Genomic DNA, 26,295 nt, shown 5'->3' with positions numbered 1-26,295 from the left:
CCGAGCAAAAGACCTAGTGGCAAAAGATATTTTTCGGCCGACCATAAAAAAACCTGATAGTGACTATCTTAAGTGACGTATGGATCCAAAAATAGAGCCGGCCAAACAATTAATAAGCTTTGTTGAATGAAAAGAGACTTTTGTGAATGTCTGTCTTTGAATGAAAGTGCTTGTGTGATTTTTGACTGCAGAATATTTGAGGTAGGAATTAATGAATTTTTCATGTGTCTGAAAACCTGTTTGAAAAAATGGTGGAGCTCTCTGTTTCTTTTAGCTCCACCCACTTTTTCAGACAGAGTGCACAATTTTTAACCCTTTGTAGTGTTGTCCTGTATGTGGGAGGTTTTAAGAAAGTGTGAACCTAGAATTGAATTCCATTTTAAGTTAGAAACGCAGGTGCGGATTTATTCGGATGATAAGTTACGGAGCTAGGAAATGCACAACGGATAGGTTTGTTGAGCAAAAGATAAAAAAATACATGATCCCCTTGGTTTTAAAAAAATTTTGGCACGCTCACTTACTTGTCGGATAGAAAACACGCAATCATTGATTACATTGGGTTGAAAGACAATAAATTTAGTCTAGGAATGAGATAAAGAACGGAGAAGGAAAGTTGTAATGCCTTTAAAAAAAAGCCTGTGTGGGTCTCTCGAGGCTGCGGGCTGGGGAAGTATGCTCCCATTTTCCTTTGTGTAAAACCTTGACGTGAAAGCTTCTGGTCCAGTAAAAAAGAGTTTTAAATAAAAGATTGGCAGTACAATATTTGAATTGGGATTTTGAGATATTTTAGGTGATTCTCCTTGATAAACATTTTGGTTGTATTGGAAAATCTTGGGTTTGGAAGCCTTTTGAATAAAAGTACACATACTGCGTCAGAAGCTGAAGCTTAAAAAGATGTAATTTATGAGATACTGTATCACAAAATTGAAGTTACAGAGCAAAAGATTAGAGTTTTCGATGTTCAGCTTCTAAAACAGAAGTTAGGCACATAATTATAAAACAAGTGCTTTGCATTCTGTGATCTGTGAATCACTATAAGCATAAATGAGAAGTCCGATGTTAAAAAAAACAGTTTTACCATATTTGACATTTTGTAATTCAACAATAAATGCAAATACTACAAAAGGGGAGCAGAAATTAGGATGGGAACAGTGAAGAGTTAATTTTGTTGTGAAGGTTTCAAATAACACTGGTTAAGAAAAGGCACAAGAAAATGCGATACATTTAAAATAAAAAGTTAAATCTGATCTCTTTAATAAAAGAGAAATAAAACTAAAAGAATTGGAAACAATCTAGTTGAAATCAGACAAGCCATGGTACAGTACCTGGGACACAAAATATCCCAAGGAACTAGGACCATGTCCAATAATAAAATGGATCTGGAAAAGGGCACATGCCCGGAGAAACGGTGCAAACAATCTAGTTGAAATAAAAATGGTAAGACTCTAACTAAAAACCTAGAATATCCAGGATGTGTTTTATTAACAGAATATAAACTTGATCACCACTGCCCTTCCGATTCTACAAGGATAAGCTACAAAGCTGCACCTAGGGGGCCCAGAAGCATAAACCCACAGCGGACGGTACAACAACTACATAAAGCAGCCCCTAGGGGGCGGCATCCGAGTGTCAGGAGCGTTTATCTTGAAGCCACAAGATAAGTGGGTAACAAAATGTTACCTGAATATTGTAAACCAGGGGAATTAACCTTGGGAAAGTGCGTGGTAATTAAACCTGGAACAGAAGTAATGTTGTTATTTGACAATGTGCAGCATGGAATGTTGCCTTTGAGCATAAATTTAACAGCCCAATACCTGCCAGAAAAGTTTAGCCCCAAGACTAAAGCATTGTACACACGATTGCTCAACACAATCCTGAGAAAAGCTATTGACACATCAGGATCAAGGACGATCACAATCAGCTGAGACACATAGGAGGAAGACAGAGGAGATCTATAGGGAATGACGTATTAACTGGAGTAAGTACAGGGATCTCGCTAGTAGATGCACTAGATATACAGGCGATCCAGGCAGGCGTAGATAGTTTGAGGGGAACGATGGAGGTATTAATGAGGAAACAGGCCAGGATAGGGAAAGAATCTTCAGAGTTAGGATCTAAAACATCTAAAATACGGCTAGAGGGTATATCCATATTGGAAGGTCACGCACGAACAATAAGCAGGAATGAGAGGACGATGCCGAGAATAGGAAAAGAGACACATGACATGCCTAGGGGGAGATGGATGATTGGTCAGGTGAGACACAATATGGATCAGATACAAACTGGCGAGTTCCAGGTAAATAGCACCCAGTTGAAAGAAATGGCACAGCACACTGGGCCATTAGATGCCTGCACCCTAAAGGAATGACTAGGGTGTATGCGGTTACAGGAGGATGTGAGGGGATAATACGAAGGGAAGAGTACATCCGAAATGGACCAGTATGAGATCAAAAAGAATGGAAATTTAAGGGGAGTATCTTTATCCGGGTGCTGGAGAGAAGGAAGCCTAACTATATGCCCTCACCCAGTGGGAGATGGGAGCAAGGAGAGCTGCGGGTTTGACAATACTACGGAAGGATGTGTCATTGGAATAAGCCCTGCCCGAACCGAACCCACACATTACACCTATCAAGGGCGAGGAGAATATTGTGTGGTAACTAGCCTGGGAACTTACGATTACGGAGGCTTGACTTGTAACATTACGATGCCTAACTTTTGCTTTACTCCCAGAGTATCAGTGGCAGTGGGAAGAGCACACGTGACATATATACACGCCAGGAAGACAATGAAATTAAAAATAAGCAATGAGATTAAGCAAGATATTGATGATTACATGGAAGAGCAAGCACTACCAATTCCCATGACGATTTAACTGAACTCAAAGGATTATTAAGAAATAACATTAACGTAGAAATATAGAAACATAGAAAATAGGTGCAGGAGTAGGCCATTCGGCCCTTCGAGCCTGCACCACCATTCAATATGATCATGGCTGATCATTCCCTCAGTATCCCTTTGCCGCCTTCTCTCCATACCCCTTGATCCCCTTAACTGTAAGGACCATATCTAACTCCCTCTTGAATATATCCAACGAATATGCAAAGTTAAAGCACATGGGATTGGGGGTAGTGTGCTGACGTGGATTGAGAACTGGTTGTCAGACAGGAAGCAAAGAGTAGGAGTAAACGGGTACTTTTCAGAATGGCAGGCAGTGACTAGTGGGGTGCCGCAAGGTTCTGTGCTGGGGCCCCAGCTGTTTACATTGTACATTAATGATTTAGACGAGGGGATTAAATGCAGTATCTCCAAATTTGCGGATGACACTAAGTTGGGTGGCAGTGTGAACTGCGAGGAGGATGCTATTAGGCTGCAGAGTGACTTGGATAGGTTAGGTGAGTGGGCAAATGCATGGCAGATGAAGTATAATGTGGATAAATGTGAGGTTATCCACTTTGGTGGTAAAAACAGAGAGACAAACTATTATCTGAATGGTGACAGATTAGGAAAAGGGAAGGTGCAACGAGACCTGGGTGTCATGGTACATCAGTCATTGAAGGTTAGCATGCAGGTACAGCAGGCGGTTAAGAAAGCAAATGGCATGTTGGCCTTCATAGCGAGGGGATTTGAATACAGGGGCAGGGAGGTGTTGCTACAGTTGTACAGGGCCTTGGTGAGGCCACACCTGGAGTATTGTGTACAGTTTTGGTCTCCTAACTTGAGGAAGGACATTCTTGCTATTGACGGAGTGCAGCGAAGATTCACCAGACTGATTCCCGGGATGGCGGGACTGACCTATCAAGAAAGACTGGATCAACTGGGCTTGTATTCACTGGAGTTCAGAAGAATGAGAGGGGACCTCATAGAAACGTTTAAAATTCTGACGGGTTTAGACAGGTTAGATGCAGGAAGAATGTTCCCAATGTTGGGGAAGTCCAGAACCAGGGGTCACAGTCTGAGGATAAGGGGTAAGCCATTTAGGACCGAGATGAGGAGAAACTTCTTCACCTAGAGAGTGGTGAACCTGTGGAATTCTCTACCACAGAAAGTAGTTGAGGCCAATTCACTAAATATATTCAAAAGGGAGTTAGATGAAGTCCTTACTACTCAGGGGATCAAGGGTTATGGCGAGAAAGCAGGAAGGGGGTACTGAAGTTTCATGTTCAGCCATGAACTCATTGAATGGCGGTGCAGGCTAGAAGGGCTGAATGGCCTGCTCCTGCACCTATTTTCTATGTTTCTATGTTTCTATGAACTACCATCAACAACTCTCTGCGGCAGCGAATTCCATAGGTTAACAACTCTCTGAGTGAAGGCGTTTCTCCTCATCTCAGTCCTAAATGGCCTACCCCTTATCCTAAGACTATGTCCCCTGGTTCTGGACTTCCCAGCATCGGGAACATTCTTTCCGCATCTAACTTGTCCAGTCCCATCAGAATCTTATATGTTTCTATGAGATCCCTTCTCATCGTTCTAAACTCTAGTGAATAAAGGCCCAGTTGATCCAGTCTCTCCTCATATGACAGCCCAGCCATCCCTGGAATCAGTCTGGTGAACCTTCGCTGCACTCCCTCAATAGCAAGAATGTCCTTCCTCAGGTTAGGAGACCAAAACTGAACACAATATTCCAGGTGAGGCCTCACTAAGGCCCTGTACAACTGCATTAAGACCTCCCTGCTCCTATACTCAAATCCCTGAGCTATGAAGGCCAACATACCATTTGCCTTCTTTGCCGCCTGCTGTACCTGCATGCCCACTTTCAGTGACTGATGAACCATGACACCCAGGTCTTGCTGCACCTCCCCTTTTCCTAATCTGCCGCCATTCAGATAATATTCTGCCTTCGTGTTTTTGCCACCAAAATGGATAACCTCACATTTATCCACATTATATAGCATCTGCCTTGCATTTGCCCACTCACCTAACCTGTCCAAGTCACCCTGCAGCCTCTTAGCGTCCTCCTCACAGCTCACAACGTAACCCAGTTTAGTGTCATCCGCAAACTTGGAGATTACACTCTATTCCTTCGTCTAAAGCATTAATGTAAATTGTAAAGAGCTGGGGTCCCAGCACTGAGCCCTGCAGCACTCCACTAGTCACTGCCTGCCATTCTGAAAAGGACCCGTTTATCCCGACTCTCTGCTTCCCGTCTGCCAACCAGTTCTCTATCCACGCCAGTACATTACCCCCAATACAATGCGCTTTGATTTTGCCCACTAATCTCTTGTGCGGGACCTTGTCAAAAGCCTTTTGAAAGTCCAAATACACCACATCCACTGGTTCTTCCTTGTCCACTCTGCTAGTTACATCCTCAAAAAATTTGAGAAGATTCGTCAAGCATGATTTCCCTTTCATAAATCTATGCTGACTTGGTCTGATCCTGTCACTGCTTTATAAATGCGCTGCTATTTCATCCTTAATGAATGATTTCAACATTTTCCCCACTACTGATGTCAGGCTAACCGGTCTATAATTACTCGTTTTCTCTCTCCCTCCTTTTTTAAAAAGTGGTGTTACATTAGCTACCCTCCAGTCCATAGGAACTGATCCAGAGTCGATAGACTGTTGCAAAATGATCACCAATGCATCCACTATTTCTAGGGCCACTTCCTTAATACTCTGGGATGCAAACTATCAGGCCTCGGGGATTTATCGGCCTTCAATCTCATCAATTTCCCCAACACAATTTCCCGCCTAATAAGGATATCCTCCAGTTCCTCCTTCTCACTCGACCCACTGTCCTCTAGTACATTCGGAAGGTTATTTGTATCTTCCTTCGTGAAGACAGAACCGAAGTATTGGTTCAATTGGTCTGCCATTTCTTTGCTCCCCATTATAAATTCACCTGAATCCGACTGCAAGGGACCTACATTTGTCTTCACTAATCTTTTTCTCTTCACATATTTATAGAAGCTTTTGCAGTCAGTTTTTATGTTCCCTGCAAGCTTCCTCTCGTACTTTATTTTCCCCTTCTTAATTAGACCCTTTGTCCTCCTCTGTTGAATTCTAAATTTCTTCCAGTCCTCAGGTTTGTTGCTTTTTCTAGCCAATTTATATGCCTCTTCCTTGGCTTAAACACTATTCTTAATTTCCCTTATTAGCCATGGTTGAGCCATCTTCCCAGTTTTATTTTTACTCCAGACAGGGATGGACAATTGCTGAAGTTCATCCATGTGATCTTTAAATGTTTACCATTGCTTATCCACCGTCAACCCTTTAAGTATCCTTTGCCAGTCTATTCTAGCTAATTCACGCCTCATACCGTCGAAGTTCCTTAAGTTCAGGACCCTAGTTTCCGAATTAACTTTGTCACTCTCCATCTTAATAAGGAATTCTACCATATTATGGTCACTCTTCCCCAAGGGGTCTCGCACAACAAGATTGCTAATTAGTCCCTTTTCATTACACATCACCCAGTCTAGGATGGCCAGTTCTCGAGTTGGTTCCTCAACATATTGGTCTAGAAGACCATCCCTAATACACTCCAGGATATCCTCCTCCACCGCATTGCTACCAGTTAGGTTAGCCCAATCAATATGTAGATTAAAGTCGCCCATGATTACTGCTGTACCTTTATTGCACACATCCCTTATTTCTTGTTTGATACTGTCCCCAACCTCACTACTACTATTTGGTGGTCTGTACACAACTCCCACTAGCGTTTTCTGCCCTTTGGAATTCCGGGGCTCCACCCATACCGATTCCACATCATCCAGGCTAATGTCCTTCCTTACAATTGCATTGATTTCCTCTTTAACCAGCAACACCACCCCGCCTCCTTTTCCTTTCTGTCTATCCTTCCTAAATACTGAATACCCTTGGATGTTGAGTTCCCAGCCTTGGTCACCCTGGAGCCATGTCTCCGTATTGCCAATCACATCATATCCGTTAACTGCTATCTGCGCAGTTAATTCATCCACCTTATTCCGAATATTCTTCGCGTTGAGGTACAGAGCATTCAGGCTTGTCTTTTTAACACACTTTGCCGCTTTAGAATTTTGCTGTAATGTGGCCCTTTTAGCTTTTTGCCTTGGGTTTCTCTGCCCTCCACTTTTACTATTCTCCTTTCTGTCTTTTGCTTCTGGCTCCATTTTATTTCCTTCTGTCTCCCTGCATAGGTTCCCATCCCCCTGCCATATTAAATGATATTATGAGCTAAAGGATAAAGGCAAAAGAATTGGACAGCAAAATAAAGGATAACCTGAAAATCCCGCCTTGGTACTTAAGATTATACATCCGTGGATAAGAATCCTCTCACATACCCTAGTGGCTGTACAGATAGGAATAGTCTTGAGTTTGTTGGTGATGTTATGTCACAAGTGCAAAGACAGGAGAGGCATACCCGAGTAAAGATAGGGATTAGAATTATATCCCATGTGTTAGCCCTAGTGCAGCAATAATGGTGCTGATGCTCCGGGGAGAATGTGCAGGCAAATACAAGAGACGCAGAGCAAAGATGTTGGCCAAGACCCGTAACCAAGAAGGCAGAAAACCTTTGCTAGATCCAAAGAGGGGTAATCAAACACAAAGACGGCATGAATACCTGATATGAATCGTGAGTGTCCCAATCCTATCGCCTGATCAACGAAACCGAGGTGGGAGACACACGAATCAGGACAGGTAAAAGCAGGAAAGGAAAAATTGTTGTTCATGGTAGGTATTAGGGGTTACCACCTGATCAAATGGGGGATTGTAAAGGCGAAAAACCTTAATTAGGGGTAAAGTAATTCAGTGTAATTAAAATAAAGTAAGAAAGACTGAGAGTAAGGTTTAAAATGTGTTCATGGTGGAATAGCTGAATTAGGCAGAAAAAGTAAGGTCAGAGAAATTCTCTTAGGAGATAAGAACATCCACACGATTTATGTAGACAGCTCACAGAAATAATGAGAGAAGGCCACGATGTTTCAGACACAGGAGATAAGAGGGACAAAAGCCTCCATAAAGCAGAGTGTAACCAGACTCTGGCAAAGATAACAAGCCTGGGAAGACGTTTCCAGGAAAGTACACATAACCTGCAGGGCTGTTCCCTAGCAACAGCTGTCAGAACTAATGTACCAATAGAACCATTAGAAATGATTGTAACCAATGAAATTGCCTGTAACCTGTATCAACCAATGTATTAGTAGTAGGTGGGGACTGTTGGCAAATAACCAATGGAACACTTCCCCGCCTAGTTTCTGTATTTTGACTCTATAAACATGTAATTGCACTGCCTGTCCTGTGAGATCGGCGTGGAGAGCACTCAGTAGCGGTACTGATGTGGCCAGATCTCCCTTGATTAATCAGTTTTTAATAAACAACTCTTTTCTCTATAAAAGACCTTTCGTGTGAGTGTTATATTTTTAATACTCCACAAAGGTGAATGTCTTCCCTCCTGCCAGTGTCGTAAATAGGTCGTCTGCCTTGGGTAGCGGGTACTGGTCCTGCAGCGAAAAACGGTTAATCGTTACTTTATAGTCCACACAAATTCTGACCGTGCCATCGCCCTTGAGGACTGAAACAATTGGACTGGCCCACTCATTGAACTCCACCGGCACGATGATGCCCTCTCATTGCAGCCTGTCTAGCTCGATCTCCACTTTCTCTAGCATCATATTTGGCACCACCCGTGCCTTGTGGTGGATGGGTCGTGTACCGGGAATCAAGTGGATCTGCACCTTTGTCCCCGAGAAACTTCCGATGCCTGGCTCAAACAATGACGGGAATTTGCTCAGAACCTGGGCACATGAGGCGTCGTCAACGGACGAAAGCACTCGGATGTCGTCTCAGTTCCAGTGGATTTTTCCCAGCCAGCTTCTGCCGAACAGTGTGGGGCCATCTCCTGGTATAATCCATAGTGGTAGTTTGTGCACTGCTCCATCATAGGAGACTTTTACTGCTGCGCTGCCAATTACAGGGATCAACTCTTTAGTGTAAGTTCTCAGCTTGGTATGAATAGGGCTCAGCTTGGGCCTGTGTGCCTTGTTGCACCACAGCCTGTCGAAGGCCTTTTTGCTCAAGATGGACTGACTCGCACCCATGTCCAGTTCCATGGATACTGGAATTCCGTTCAGTTCAACTTTTAACATGATTGGTGGACATTTTGTGGTGAAGGTGTGTACCCCGTACACTTCTGCCTCCTCGGTTTGAGTCTCTAATTCAGTTTGATCTGCCATGGATCCGTCTTCCTCTGCAACATGGTGGTTTGCAGGGTTTGCAGCTCGTCTGCACATTCGCTGGAGGTGTCCCATTGTTCCACAGCCCTTGCATGCATAGTGTTTGAAGTGGCATTGATGGGCTCGATGATCACCTCCGCAGCACCAACAAGATGTTAATTGCCTCGCATTAACGCTTGATGGCGGACTCTGGGTCATCTGATGTCGTGCAGCTGCAGGCATGTACATTCTGCCATATGCATTCCTGCCTGTAAAGGACATTACTTTGTGTACAGTACTTGCCGAAACATCTTTATGTGGCGAAATTTGTTTGGTGTTATCGCTGGTGGACATAAATGCCTGGGCTATCGTTATGGCTTTGCTCAGGTTCGGTGTTTCAACAGTAAATAGTTTGCGAAGGATAACCTCATGGCCAATGCCAAGCACAAAAAGTCTCTGAGCATTTGCTCCAGGAATTCATCGAATTCGCAATGTCCTGCAAGGAGCCTTAGTTCGGCGACGTAGCTTGCCACTTCCTACCCTTCAGACCGTTGACATGTATAAAATACCTTGCCATCAGAATGCTCTCCTTCGGATTTAGGTGCTCCCGGACTAGCGTACACAGTTCTTCATATGATTTGGTTGTTGCTTTCATCGGAGCAAGAGGATTCTTCATGAGGCCATAGGTTGTTGCCCCGCAGACGGTGAGGAGGATTGCCCTTCATTTGACTGCGTTCGCACTCCCTTCCAGCTCGTTGGTCACAAAGTTTTGGCCTCCCTTCTGAGAATTTCTCCAGTATACCAACCGTTCTCTGCATTCTCTGCATGGTTTGTTATCTCATCACCAGTTGTTAAGTCTTGAATAAAGTAATGTAACGGAGTACTGTAGACGTGAGTAAGTGTGACCTTAGTCTCTTTATTCTAACTCCAGAGTACTGGTACAGCATGGGAGGCCTGCTTATATACAGTGCTCCCAAGGGATGCTGGGCTCCCTTGGGACCAACAGATACCCCCTCTGGTGGCAGTAGTATGCAGGTTACATAGGGTTGCATACATAACAGAAAGAGACATGAAATCATTCTGTTGAATACCATTGTCTCTAATTTACCTCAAGTAATTCCTCCACTAGAAAGTTGCCCAAAGTCATGAATTCATTTTGGAAGGTTTGGCATAGATGGACTATCTGTACTGTGCCACAGAGTCATGGAATGCTGATTTTCATCCAACATCCTCCATACATTGTATCTCTGATTACATTGCTGTAAAATCCAAGCATTTTTCACGGGGTTTAAGGGGAAATGTGGAGTAACAGTTAGCCAGAATGGCTGATGTTTTCATCATTCTAGTAGCATGTCTTGGAACAACATCAGTGGTAGTCACCCCTATCAGGTGTGGCGGCTGTGCAGCATAAGGATCTGCAAGAAAGGTGATGAGAGAAAATGATAAAAAAAGGAAGTTTCATCTTGAAGAACTTTGGTTTGAATATTGTAATATCAGGTATGCATAGTAAAATATTGCCTGCACACATGGAATCTGATGAATACGGACATTAGATTTGATGGAGATTGTTACAGGCTCCAGAAACAGACTGAAAGGAAATAACCAAATATTCCATGGAACACAATATTTTCCTTCCTGCAGAAATTATGTTAATATAATCTGGGAGCACTTCTTACATCAGTTTGTCATTTCCAACCTATGTTTAAAGTGATGGCAAAGTTTTAACATTTTTGGACCAAATATATCAATTAATGGCAACTATCGTGAGTGATACTTACACAGTAATTTCTGAATTATGTGATTACTTATTTTGAGTAATAGGTCACAATCGAACCAATCCTGAATTTAAAGCCAGTGGTGGAAGTCATTTTCCATTTTGGAGCTGACATAGAAGTGGGATATAACTGTAAGCATCTGCAGTGGGTTGTCTCACAAATCTAAACCTGCATGATGGAAGCACTAAAGGAAGTGGAGAAATGCTGTTTGAATAGCAAGAATAAACCCTACATTCTTTGTAGTCCAACAGGTGGTCCAGGTAACAAAATGCTCTGGAATAGAGTTGCTTAGGCAGAAGAATGTGTGCAAAACTATCATTGCTATACTCTACTAATGGTTTCAATTTATCTGGAATGCTGAGGTGTAGTTACAAAAGTTATTTTGTTTCTGCCATGGATGTGGAGGTCTGACTTAAGACCTAGAATTTGTTTGGTGTTGCTCCACTCATGAACTTGTAGAGGATGGACTGCCAGGCAATGTTCGCTGAAGGTGGATCCCAACATAGACCACTCCCATTCAGTCAACCAGCTTGCTTAACTTTGAAATTATTTCAGTTTAGCAACAAGAGATTGGTTTTCTCTGCAGCAGGGATATAATATTTTAACAGCGGCAAATATAAAATTTGTAGAATATTGAAGTTACCAATGGTGACAAGTAGACTCAAACCTTTGTTAGATTCAATAATAGTGATCATGAAGCTGTCAGATTGTCAAAAAATCCCAATTGGTTGACTTATGTTCAATCGAGAAAGAAACCTGCTGTCCTTACCTGGTCTGGCCTATATGTGACTCCAGTGTCTCACAACAACCCCCGGAATGTCTGCACTTCTTTAATTCTGCCTTCTTGAGCATCCCTCATTATAATTGCTCAACCATTGATGGCCGTGCATTCAGTTGCCTGAGTCTTAAGATCTAGAATTCCCTGCCTAAACCTCTCTGCCTCTCTACCTCTCTTTCCTCATTCAAGACATTCCTTAAAACCTACCTCTTTGACCAAGCTGTTGGTCACCTGCTAGCGCTCAACTCAGAACTCCTTCATGGCAAACTAGCCAAAGGTGGGCAAAGGAACCGTTACGAGGACACCCTCAAAGCCTCCCTGAAAAAGTGCAACATCACCACCGACACCTGGGAGTCCCTGACCAAAGACCGCCCTAAGTGGAGGAAGTGCATCCGGGAGGGCGCTAAGCACCTTGAGTCTCATCGCCGAGAGCATGCAGAAATCAAGTGCAGGCAGCGGAATGAGCGTGCGGCAAACCTGTGCCACCTACCCTTTCCCTCAATGAGTATCTATCCCACCTATGACAGGGACTGTGGCTCTCGTATTGGATTGTTCAACCACCTAAGGACTCATTTTAAGAGTGCAAGCAAGTCTTCCTCGATTCCAAGGGACTGCCTATGATGATGATGGTCACCTGCCCCAATTTCTGCTTATGTGGCTTGGTGTCAAATTTTTTGTCTGATAATACTCCTGTGAAGCATCTTGGAATGTTTCACTATGTTAAAGATACTAAAGAATTACAAGTTGTTGTTGTTGAGGAAGAGTTACAACAAAGGTACTTCAAACTCAAGTCAACCAACATTTTTTGATAGATATGACATTGAGCTTAGTACAGAAGAGAGTGTAATAGAAGTATAATAGAGGTCCCCCTAGTGGACTACTGCTCCACCTAGTGGACTACTGTGGTAATGCAACTACTGCTTATGTGGCTTGGTGTCAAATTTTTTGTCTGATAATACTCCTGTGAAGCATCTTGGAATGTTTCACTATGTTAAAGATACTAAAGAATTACAAGTTGTTGTTGTTGAGGAAGAGTTACAACAAAGGTACTTCAAACTCAAGTCAACCAACATTTTTTGATAGATATGACATTGAGCTTAGTACAGAAGAGAGTGTAATAGAAGTATAATAGAGGTCCCCCTAGTGGACTACTGCTCCACCTAGTGGACTACTGTGGTAATGCAACTACTGATGTAAATAATGAGTGTCTATTTGCACTAGTTTTTGTGTGTCCTTCCGTGCTTGCGCATATTGGACTCTGCCCCCTTTATGAGCATGGGCCCTCGCTTTGGTCACGCATGCACAGTGCGATGCACGAGGAAGCTGGAAGTCAGAAGCGGGGCCAAAGTATGAGCTGCGTGGTGCTGCTGCTAGAGCTGGAGCTGCTTCCAGCTTTTGGATTATTTGGAACATTTTTGCGGCTTTCTGTGGGAGAGAAAACATCGGAGGTAGTGGTAGAGAGACCGAGAAGGGATAAAGGGAGAGAGACTGGAGGGGAGAGAAAGACTGGGGAGAGAGAGACTGTGGGAGAGAGCTAGAGAGACTGGGGAGACTGGGGGAGAGAGAAAGAGAGACTGGGGGAGAGCGAGACTGGGGGAGAGAGAGAGAGAGAGAGACTGGGGAGAGAGGGAGAGACTGGGGAGGAAAAGAGAGAGAGACTAGAGAGGGAGAGAGAGAGAGAGAGAGAGACTGGAGAGGGAGAGATTTGGGAGGGAGAGACTGGGGGGAGGGAGAGAGAGAGACTGGGGGGGGCAGAGAGAGAGACTGGGAGGGAGAAAGAGAGAGACTGGGGTGGGGGAGGAGAGCGAGAGAGACTGGGGAGGGAGAGAGAAGACTGTGGGGAGAGAGACAGAGACTGGGGGAGAGAGAGCCGAAATGGAAGAGGGGATTGGAGGGCACAGAGATAACTCAGGGAAGACGGATCATGTTCTTCCAACCCCGTTTACACCCACACCCGATTTCTCAATGAGCTCGGTCATGTGTAACAAGGGACATCAGTGGAGTGGATGAAATCCGGAAGTCACGACACAGTCACTATTCGCTTCATACCCAATAAACCTGTTAACAATCCATGACCCACACACAATGCCCCATCTAAGGCGGGGCGGGTGGCGGAAGGGTGGGTAGGTGCGGTCAGGTCAGGAACTTGGGTTGGGGTGGTGGGGAAGGAACTTGGGCTGGGGGTGGGCATGAACTTGGGCTGGAAGGGAGTCAGGAACTTAGGCTGGGATGGGGGAGCTCTATCCTGTCTGGGGTCTGAAGTAAGAATGGCTCGAATTACACTTTGCAAAGTCACTCAGAACTTGGGCTGAGTGGTTCTAATTACTCATTCTGGGTGTGGCTTACCCGTAACAATAAGATCATGTGATCATGTGAGCCTCTCAGAGACAATCAGAGCTTTTTGCGAGTGCAAATAGCTGCGTCCAAATAATAAAGAATCATGTGGCAAGGTCAAATGTTGACAGTTTCTGTATTAGAGCCATCTTGTAGAGTTTGTTTCTTAGTGATGTCGTATTTCCATATTGTCTCTGAATGTGGATATTATTCATTCTAGGCCTTTATTTAAATAATTTCATTTTCAGCGCTGAATCTCTCCCATTTCAATATTTTTTTTGTCCAACTTCATACATTTAATAAAATTAATTAATGTTCTGCCACTTGTCCTCTGCTTCTTCTGTTATTGTATTTGAACATTAAATATCATCTCTGACAAGTGCTCATGAATGACATTGACCAGCAAAAGGCATTACAGAGCTTGCACTGTAATGAGATAATAAAACTGCAGCTGCAGGGAAACAATACATGTAAACCTATGTTTGGTGTATGTTTTAATTTCTGTAACTTTGAGATGCCATGTATTTGTGCTACACAATGTATAACTGAGCCAAAAACAATTGAGGATTAAAAATATAATGCACAGATTTAGAAATCATGTGGCCAATTTTCAACTTCTGTTCAAAATAGGCCCATAGTTGTCGATATGACTTTTCATCGACCTGGAACTTTTACTCTGTTTCTTTCTCCACAGATGCTGTCTGACCTGCTGAGTGTTTTCAGCACTTTTGTTTTTATTTTAGATTTCCAGCATCTGCAGTATTTTGTTTTTGTAGAGAAAGGGAATGGTTGGCTGGGTGGATTAGTATCAGAGGCCAGCATCAACGTCATGGTGATCTAGCACAAAGGACCAGATCACCGTTCATAGCACAATGCCACCTAGTGTCCACAGTCCAAAATTGCAGATTGAATGAAAGCAATTTTTTAAGATTGGAGTTATTTGCACTGGAAAAGTGCTCTGATTGGATCTCCGTTATCACATGACCTGATTGCTGATTGGTCTCTTTGGAGGATAAGCCGCACCCAGAAGTTTCTCTGGAATGTGTAATTGGAACCACCCAGCCCAAGTTCTGAGTGATTTTGAAGCCATTCTGACATCAGAACTCAGAGAGGATAGAGCTCCCCAACCCAGCAAAAGTTTCTGACACCCTCAGCCCAAGTTCCTGTCCCCTTTCCAGCCCAAGTTCATGCCTCCCCAGCCGAAGTTCCTGACCTTAGCTCACCCTCGACCCCCCCCCCTCCCTCCATTTCCCCTTGGATGGGGTATTGTGTGTGGGTTACTGATTGTTAACAGGTTTATTGGGTACAAAGTGAATAGTGACAGTGTCGTGACTTCCGGATTTCATCCACTCCAATGATGTCCCTTATAACACATGCACCGAGCTTTCCGAGAAATCGGATGTGGGTGTAAAAGGGGTAGGGTTGGAAGAACGTGATCTGTCTTCCCCGAGTTCCTCAGATGTTTTCTCTTCCACAGAAGGTCGTGAAAATGTTCCAAATAATGCAAAAGCTAGAGACAAATCCAGCTCCAGCATCATAAAATGTTTTAGCAGGGGACTCCTTGGTGGAAGATCAGCAGCACAACTCCCAGCTCAGTCAACGCGGTCGGAACAATGTGGTCGTTGTGCGTCCCCACTTCCAGTTTTGGGTCCGAGAAGTCTGCGCATGTGCGTGAAGCGGCAGAGGCGGAGTCCAGAGGACACAGGTGCAGAAAAAACAGTGCAAATAGTCACTCTTTTTTTAACCTTAATACTACATATACACATTTACTACATTTTCATAAATATAAAGAGCTTGGCTGTTACATAATATTAGTTCTGAAGCAGAACAGTTAATTACATTGGAACCCCGTCATAGTGCCACCAATAGGTGTAACAGGTAACTGCACTCTTATAATGGATTTTGTCACAGACAGATATATAGGAATAGAGACCATTCAGCCCCTCGCACCACTTGCACCATTCAGTTAGATCATGGCTGATCTGTATCTCAATTCCATTTATCCACCTTTGCACCATGATAGTTTTACCCAACAAATATCTATCAATCTAAGTTTTGAAAAATTTAATTGACAGAGCATCCAAAGACTTTGTGTGAAAATGTTTCCTGCTTTTACTCCTAAATGGCCTAACTCTGATTTTAAGATTATGCCCTTTTGTTTTGGACTCTCCCACCTAAGGAAATGGTTTCTCTGTACCTACCCTATTGAATCCTTTATCATTTTAAACACCTTGATTAGATCACCTCCCAATGTTCCTAAACCCAAGGGAATACAAGGCAAGTTTATGTCACCTGGGTAATGAGCGGGCCATTTTTGATGTGACCCTTTAGGTCAGAGAGAGTGAGGCCACCGAAATGCCACATTCCCGCTTTGTTCCATCTGCTACCATTTTGACACCCGAAATAAAGTCGGAGGACCAAGCCATTTTGATGGTGAAGTACTTGCATGTGGAGCAGCTTGTCAATTGGGGGTGCGGGGGGAGGGATGACAGGCGAGAAATTCAAGGACTCCTCCAAGAGCTGAGCCGAAGTTAAGGGGTGTGGAGGGTTGATTATCAGGCAGGTCAGGCGTTAATGCACTTTCTGGCCCCATGAAAATTGCTAATAAAAAAAACGACATTATTAGAGCGGCCTTCAGCAGTCCGTTTAATGACCATTGGTTTGGATGCTTTATGTCCAGTATCATTATTGGGTGGAGCATGCTCTGCTCATTGTTATTTGACAATTGCAGGACCCCAATTGCATTATACTGTATAATGAAGCTTCTGTTTCCATTTGGAGACTTGGCCTTCTATCTGAAGGTCCCAGTCAAAATGGCAGTGGATGGAACAAAGCGGGAATGTGACAATTAGTACTGCACTCCGATTTTGCGCACATTACTGCCCTGTTCCTACCCATACACGGTGATGAAAACTAGCCCCAAACACTCTTTTAATTCATAACAAGGTTTGGATGGAAAGGGAGTGGCAGGGTAAACCCAGTTAACTTTTACGTTTTTTTTCATCTTGCCACTCCCCTGAAAGTCTGCAGAGATGCAAATCACATCTGTTGTTCAACATTATGGATGTTTGACACAAATAGAGGTATTTGCTCGCATAGTCTGGGCCCTTGCCCCAGTGGGTTGCTGCTATGCAACTCCTGTTGCTACTATAAGTGATTCCGGACATTGCATACTGGTCAGGAATTGTCTGGAGTAGAGTTCCCACCCTCAGTAGTGGGACTCAGGCAAGAGTGGAGTTGGTGGAGGAGGAAGAGGGTAGATACCAGGTACATAAACTTGGAGAGGGGATAAGAAGGCAAAAGCTGGGAGCATCGCTTTGGATATGGGGAGGAAGAGGGGGGTGGCAGGAGTGGTGCAGCTAGAACTCAAAACCTTCTCATTTTGATGCAACAGTGCTACCAAGTAAGACAAGCCGACAATTGGATGTGATGCTTTGAGGGAAGAAGAGAGGAAGAATTGAGATTGGTGCTTTGGCGGCCAGGAGGGGAAAAGCGGAAAAGCAAGGAGCAGAGTGGGGAGGAAGAAGGCTCAGGCTGGAAGGAGCACTTCTGGGAAGTAGAAGCTTGGGGGAGGAGTGGCAAAGATGTCAGCAGCACTTTGAAGGGGTAAGAGCAGGAGAACTGCAGCAGAAGTACCAGTTTAACTTACGACTTGAAATTAGATACATTATTTTCTTTTTAGATGAAACAAATGCAATGTCCATGTTTATTGTAGATTCTAAATAAAGTGTCATTAATCAAACTATTCAGGGATGTCAGCAGGTCATGAGAAGTCTCTGGAAAAGAAATCGGCTTTCAACATTTGATCCCCTTTCAGATTTTCATGTGCTTATTGTGCTTTTTTGACCCTAATATGAGTGAAGGAATGTTAACTTGCAAGTCCAGATCCCCATCACTTTCAGCTCCGCTGCTTCCCCCCTCCCCCCCCCCCCCCCCCCCCCCACCCACTGCCCCTTTTTGTTTGTCTTGACATTGTGTATGCTTCTATTCAGAATTGTTTATGAGTTGTTGCCTTTTTGGGAGGACTGTGTAAGATTTTTTGAAAATGTTGAGGTGAGGGAATCACTCTGCGGTGACAATCCCTGGCATTTACTATGGATAGTGGATGGACCACTTTGATCGAAATATTTGCATTGAATCATAGAATGAGATAGTACAGGAGGCCATTCGGCCCATCGTGCCGACTCTTTGAAAGAACTATCTAATTAGTCCCACTCCCCTGCACTTTCCCCATGGCCCTGCAATATTTTAAATTTCAAGTATTTATTCAATTCTCTTTTGACAATTAAAATTGAATCTGCTTCCACCACCCTTTCAGGCAGTGCATTCCAGATTATAAAAACTCTTTGTGAAAAATGTTTTTTCCTTGTGTTGCCTCTGGTTCTTTTACCAATTTCCTTAAATCTGTGTCCTCTGGTTACTGACCCTTCTGCCTCTGGAAGCAGCTTCTCCTTATTTACTTCATCAAAAGCCTTCATGATTTTGAACACCTCTATCAAATCTCCCCTTAACCGTCTCTGCTCTACGAACAACCACAGCTTCTCCAGTCTCTCCATATAACTAAAGATCCACATCCCTGGCACCATTCCAGTAAATCTCCTCTGCACCCTCTCCAAAACCTTCACATCCTTCCTAAAGTGTGGGGCCCAGAATTGTGCACAATACTCCAGCTGGGGCCCAATCAGTGTTTTATAAAGATTTAGCATAACTTTCATGCTTTTGGACTCATTGTTTTAATTTATAGTGAAGGATCCCTCATGCCTTTTTAACAGCCTTCTCAACTTGTCCTGCAACCCTGAAGGATTTGTGTATATATACCACAAGGTCTCACTGCTCCTGTACCCCCTTTAAAATTGCACTATTTCATTTTTGGATGAGACATTAAACCAAAGCACCATCTGCCCTCTCAGCTGGATGTAAAGATTCGACGGGCACTATTTCGAAGAGCAGGAGTTCTCCCTGGTGTCCTGACCAACATCACTAAACAGATTATCCAGTCATTATTGTTGTGTATAGAGAGTCAGACTGAACACTGAGCTCAAAGTAAAGTGTGACTGTAGTCTTTTATTGCAGGTCTCCAGAGTGCCTTTCCAACCTGTGAAGCCTCCTTAAATACCTGTGCTCCCAAGGGATTATGGGATCCCTTGGGACTCCAGGGGATGAGCCCTCTGGTGGCTGTACAGAGTAAATGCAAGTATACATATATAATAACACTCTCCCCCAAAGTCAATAGTGTAACTATTTACGATGTGAGTCGATCTGGGGCCCTTCTTGCCCTGATTGATTGTCTCGGTGTGAAAGCTGGTGTTGTTGAATCATTTGTTGGGTCCTCGCTGGGCTGCTGTGCAGCTGGCCTTGCTGGGTGGCCTGGTGTGTTGGGCCCTGCAGGACTGCTGTGGATGATGAGTTCTGCTTCGTGGTCAACCGTGGTGCTGGTTGCCACTGGTGTGTGTGTTGGGGGATCAAAAAAGGTAGGGTCCAACATGGGCTGCTCAGAATAGTCCCTGAATCTGAGTTTGATTTGGTCCAAGTGTTTTCGGTGAATGAGTCCATTTGAAAGTTTGACCTGAAACACCCTGCTCCCCTCTTGTTTTGGATCGATAATAATAGACCCAGGTTCGGGATCGAGATGAATGTTAAATAAGAGATAAGACAAATGAAATAAAGATAAAACACCGTTTACTGAGAGAAAAGAAACATAATAATACAGTTTTCGAAGAAAAGAAAAGTATGATAAGATGCAACAAAGCTCACAGCCTTCAGCCCGTCGGGAACTCCGCAACAACGGCTGGTCAGGAGCCTTGGGGGTCCCGGCACCGCTCGCGAATCACGGTCCAAGGTGAAGTTCAAAGAGCTACTGGACAGTTCCGTTTCTTTATACTTTTGAACAAACATGGGTGCATGTGGCTTGTGGCCAACTCCTAATCTGTAAGGCCCCAGCTGTTCTTCCACAAAGCATGAGATCTTGAGGCGCCGACCATCCCATAAACAAGATGGTGTGCGCCTCAAGGTCTCTCTCTCTCTCTCTCTCTCTGCATCAACAACATACCACGAGGCATGTACCAGAAACACACTGTAAATGTCGAAATATCATAATTAACCTTATGTAATTAACCCTATACAATACAATCCACCATTGATATTTAGACATTCTAAGTAATATAATCGAGTTGAAGGTGTAATGCGTCAGTGTTAGCTAACCGCCACCCTATACGGCCATCCCATGCTGTGTTTGAGGATGGAAGTAGCACAGTCACAGATAACGAGACACAGAGACTTGCCAGCACAAGTTGGTAAGTCGCCATTTTGGGCAGAATCCCTGTGGGAGGAAGCATAAGTATATTAATTCAGCCCCGTTTAGTCAATTTACCCTTGTCAACACAGAGAGGAATATCTTGACCAGTCAGGAGCACCCAATAAGTGTTTCCTTCTCCTTTCGCTAAGATTTCCCCTGTTTGTAAGGGTTTCTGGGGGTACTACACGCACACTTTTACACTTTTCCTCCTTCACAAACTGTGTCCTGAGTCTGATTTCCTTTTTCAATAGTAGGGACACTAACTTTGCCTAACATGTGGCTTATGGGAGTTTCCCCCCCCCCGCAATGGTCGGTGATTCAGATTGCGCACTGCTTGCTGTAAGACCTTTAACCACCCTTGCAATGTGTTAGTGGGAGCTAATATTTTAATCTGTTGCTTAAGTAGTCCATTCATGCATTCTATTAACCCTGCAGCTTGCGGATAGTAAGGTATGTGAAACATCCAATAGATCCTGTTGTCTACCGCCCACTGTTCCACTGTTTGACCTGTGAAGTGCAACCCATTATCAGACTGTACTTCTGCTGGCTCACCGTAGTATGTGATTAAATTCTCCAGTCCTTTAATCATACTTTGTTGATTTGCTTTAGTCACTGGATAAGCTATCAAAAGTCCAGAATAGGTATCAACAGCAGTGAGCAAATATTGGAACCGTTGTTGCAATGGTAAAGGTCCTACATAATCAACTTGCCATATTTGTACTGGTTGAGTCCCTCTCTTAATATGGGCACCGAGTTGTCGTTGTAGGGGAAAATGCTTCACCTTTTGACAAATTTCAAAGGTGTTTATGATCTGATTAACACCGTCCGTAGTCAAATGTAACCCCCTATTTTGTGCCCATTGTATCGTACCCTGAATGCCCAAATGTCCAGATTTGTGGTGGGCCTACTTGCCTATCCCATATTCTTCCTCTTCCGCCTCTTTGACAGCCCGTACCCGGGCTATATTATCAATGGTGTTATTATATTCAGAGGTCTTTGAAGTGTTTTTCATGTGAGCGTCCACATGATATACAGTTAATTTCATCTTCTGGGCTTTGGACCATATTTGTTCCCATAGATGCTTTCCCCACAAGTCTTTCCCAGTTATTTGCCAGTTATATTCATGCCAGTTTCGCATCCAGCTCGCCATGCCATTGGCTACTGCCCATGAGTCAATATATATGTGTACTTGTTGTTATTCCTCTTCTAACGCAAGGACTACAGCTGCTAGTTCTGCTAGCTGGATGGAGCCTCCCATGCCCTCATCATGCACAATTGTCTGGGTTTTCGGATTGAAGATAGCGGCTCGCCATCGCCGAAGGCCGTTTCACCAGATCGCTGAGCCATCTGTGAACCAGGCATGGCTACGTTCTTCAGGTGTTAACTGTTCAAAAAACACGCCCCAGGAGATCGGTGACTCTTTGGTTAAACTGACAGACAACTCTCACTCTCAGCTGTTTGTGGGTATTTAACCACATGCTCATGTAATCGGGTGATTCCTTTTTTTCCTTTACTTGCTCTGTCTGCGATATACCATTTCCAGCGCACTATGGTGCTTTGCTGCGCTCGCCCGACCTTGTCTGTCTCATTTTCTGAGAGAACCCAGGATAATATGGGTAGGTCTGGTCTTAAACTGACTTTGTCGTCCCCTGTCTGTCCGTCTGTTTCTGTTAGGGCCCAATAACATGCTAATAATTGTTTCTCAAATGGAGTGTAACGAGTAGCAGCATCTGTCAATTTTCTAGACCAGAACCCTAACGGTATACGAGTGCCATGTTGAACCTGCCACAAATTCCATACTGCAGTATCATTGGTAATAGATACCTGTAGCTCAAAAGGCTGCCCAGGCACTCGCGGGGCTAGGGGTAAAGCTTGAGCTACGGCTTCTTTGGCTGCATCAAAAGCCACTTGATGTTCCTTTCCCCACTCGAAGTGGGCCTTTTTTCTTGTTACGGCATACAACAGTTTTAATAACATCGTGAGGTGAGGTATGTGTCTCCTCCAGTAACTCAATAGTCCCATGAACCGTTGTGTCTCAGTTTTATTCGTGGGGGTGGCCATTTCTTGAATTTTATTCTTCACAGGCTCGGGTATGATGCGCTCACCCCGAGACCATTGGATCCCCAGAAACTGGACAGTCTGGCTAGGGCCCTGCACCTTCTTCGGGTTTATCTCCCAGCCCCTGTCTCGCATGTGTTGGACTAAAGTAGCTAGGGCTTCTAACACCACTGCCTCAGTGGGACCCCTTATTAGTACATCATCGATGTAGTATGCCAGTGAGACATTAGGAGCCAACGTGCACATGTCCAAGTCCCAAGCCACCAATCCGTGACATAGGGTAGGGCTATGTAGGTAACCTTGAGGTAGGCGTTTAAACGTGTATTGCCTCCCTTCCCAAGTGAATGCAAACTGGTCCTGGGATTCTTCCACTATTGGAATGGAGAAAAAGGCATTTGCCAGCTCGATTACCGCATACCACTTCGTACCTTCTTCAGACAATCGCTCTGTTATAGTTACTACATCTGCGACAGCGGTTGCCAGGGGAGGGGCAAATTTGTTCAGTTGTCAGTAGTCCACAGTCATCCTCCAACTTTTGTCGGGTTTCTGCACAGGCCAAACAGGTCTATTGTATGGGGACACCGCATGTCTAATGATAACCGTCTCCAAGAGCCCTTGTATGGTTTCCCCTATTTCTTTGTGTCCCCCAGGTATTCGATACTGTTTCATAGTCACTATACGTGATAGCCGTGGTATTACCACTGGTTCCCACTTTGCTTCCCCTGCAATCACAGTGATCTCCCGTATCCCGAATGAGAATCACCCGAATGAGGTGTTGTGTGTGATTCCCTTTAAAAGGTCCATCCCAATAATATATTCCTTTACTGCTGATATTAAGACCATTACCCAGCGCGGAGGCTCATTTCCCAACGCCATTCTGATAGTTGTTCGGACAGCGGGCGTTTCTGTCCCTCCGAACCCATTAATCATCATACGGGTCCCTGTGTGTTTCCTAGGATTTCCATGGATAATAGTAACTTCTGCCCGTGTCTAGTAAAGCAACATCTCTTTGTATGTTCCCCCCCCCCCCACCGCCAATGTATCGTAATCGGAATGTGTGGCCTCAGGTGCCCAGGAGCTTGGGTTGATGTGGTTCTAAGGGGGGGTACTTCCGGATCCCGACCACACCCCTAGTCGAGGGGATTACTAGCCTTCCACAGCTCTTCTACGTTGGGGTATAGGCTAGCGGAAGGTGGTTTCTCCACATCCGCAGACTTATCGCTATCCGACTTAGTCTCCCTGACCTCCCTCCTTTCACCCTTCCCTGTTCCCGCGATGCAGTGTTGCTTCCACATAGAATACATCGCTCCTGTTGGGATTCCATCAATTTTTTCCTTGGGGACCCCTGCCTTCAGTAAAGCCTCTGCATAATTCTTTTTTTCGTCTTTCCTGACCCTGTACCTTTCCCAGAGGTCGAACCTTGTCGCTGGTCCCGATCCCCCTCTACATTAGCCGTTCTCGATCTCGCACACTATGTTCTACATCCTCTAACTGTCCTAACAATAGGCAAGCGTGCCCCACCCGCTGCCCTTGGGCTGGTCCCAATAATGTGAGTAGCGCACCCCTCATCATAGGAGAGCCATTCTTCATCAGCCTGCTCCGCATTCCTGCCGTAAAGAGCTCCTGATCTGGCCCCCCATATGGTTGGTGATATATTCCTCCCTGTGTTGCCATGTTGCGCAACTGTATCGCACCCTCTACCATAGTATTCCAAGGTTTTACCTCCCCTTCCCAATCAACGGCAGAGGGATATTTTTGCCGGACCCCTATAGTAACCATGTCCCATAGCGAACTTGTGCCCTGGACATTCCATAGCACTGCTGTGATATTGTGGTCCGTAGTCATAGTCCTCATTTTCGTTGACTCTTCGGGGTTAAGTATTACGCCTGATGCTCCCTGGTCCCAAATCCGCGTTAGCCATTCTGACAATGATTCCCCGGGTTTTTGGTGAAATCGAGACCCTATTTCCTGTAACTCACTAGTGGTGAAGTCACACACCCCTCTAATGGTTACCAGCTGTTCCCCATCTTGCTGTTTCGTCTTATTTGTCATAAGGGCTCTCGTTTTTATGCTCGGAGCGTATGGGGGAGGGTTTTTAGTTTCCTCCCGTTCCCCCCCCCTCTCCATCTGTCCATTCATATTCTGAGTCAGAGGAGTACCAGATGTCTCCGTCCCAACGAGCTGGATCTCAAGTGGGTCCAGCTACCAATTCACGTACCTTTGACCGATCTATCTGTAATTTCCATCATCTGGCTTTTAAAAAATTTTGTACTGTAGCCAGACGGCATATTAAAGTTTCTGATTGTTCATTGACTTTATCCGCCTGTTCTTGTGCAGTGCGGACCGCTTCAGTCAGGGTGGAGTTTTGACTTTCCAAAACTTTAACAGCTGTTTTTAACTGGGTTTTCTGCCTCATTTTCCTTAAGTTGTTTACACATCGCCCTTAATGCTGTCAACAAAATCCATCCCATTTGTGGGGGACTATTTTTCTCCTGTGGGAAGCCCGCTTCCTCCAGGAGAGACAGCACCGCGTCTATCTTTGCTCTGTTCCAATAACTGCTGTTCCAATGTTGCGGGGGTCCAAACCGGGCTAGCACATTGGCAAGAGAGCCAAAACCCTCATCCCTCGTGCTCCATCCTGGTATTCTATACTTCTCTCCCACAGGAGGAGACTGCTTCTTGTCTTTTCTCTTAAACATTTTACCAGACCCTGCTCACAGCGCCAAAATGTTCTGGATCGATAATAATAGACCCAGGTTCGGGATCTGGATGAATGTTAAATAAGAGATAAGACAAATGAAGTAAAAATAAAACACCGTTTACTGAGAGAAAAGAAACATAATAATAGTTTACGAAGAAAAGAAAAGTATGATAAGATGCAACAAAGCTCACGGCCTTCAGCCCGTCGGGAACTCCGCAACAACGGCTGGTCAGGAGCCTTGGGGGTCCCGGCACCGCTCGCGAATCATGGTCCAAGGTGAAGTTCAAAGAGCTACTGGACAGTTCCGTTCCTTTATACTATTGAACAAACATGGGTGCATGTGGCTTATGGCCAACTCCTAATCTGTAAGGCCCCAGCTGTTCTTCCACAAAGCATGAGATCTCGAGGCTCCGACCGTCCCATAAACAACCTGGTGTGCGCCTCAAGGTCTCTCTCTCTCTCTCTCTCTCTGCATCAACAACATACCACGAGGCATGTAGCAGAAATACACTGTAAATGTCGAAATATCATAATTAACCTTATGTGATTAACCCTATACAATACACCTCTTTGGCCATGACAGTGCCGAGAAGCCACTTGGGACCATGTCCATAATTTAATACAAATACAGGGTCATTGATTTGAATCTCGTGTGACACATTTGCACTATCATGGTATGCACTTTGTTGAAGCCGCCTGCTCTCTGCCTGTTCATGTAGATCAGGGTGAACTAACGAGAGCCTTGTCTTAAGTGCTCTTTTCATGAGCAGTTCAGCAGGTGGGATCCCAGTGAGTGAGTGGGGTCTCCTGCGGTAGCTAAGCAGGACTCAGGATAGGCGAGTCTGCATTGAGACGTCAGTTACCCTCTTCTAGCCTTGCTTGATGATTTGCACTGCTCTCTCTGCCTGACAATTGGACGCTGGTTTAAATGGGGCAGATGTGATATGTTTGATTCCGTTACGGGTCATGAATTCTTTGAACTCAGCACTGGTAAAACATGACCCGTTGTCACTCACCAGCCAACGAGTAAGCCGTGAGTGGCAAACATGGCCCGCAGGCTTTCAGTAGTGACAGCGGACGTGCTAGCTGACATTATCTCACATTCAATCCACTTGGAGTACGCGTCTACAACCACAAGGAACACTTTACCCAAGAACGGGCCTGCATAGTCGACATGTACCCTAGACCACGGTTTGGAGGGCCAAGACCATAAACTTAGTGGC

The sequence above is a fragment of the Pristiophorus japonicus genome, chromosome 7 (genome assembly GCF_044704955.1).
Source record: "Pristiophorus japonicus isolate sPriJap1 chromosome 7, sPriJap1.hap1, whole genome shotgun sequence".
Taxonomy (NCBI): domain Eukaryota; kingdom Metazoa; phylum Chordata; class Chondrichthyes; family Pristiophoridae; genus Pristiophorus; species Pristiophorus japonicus.
Note: the sequence above shows the minus strand (reverse complement) of the source record.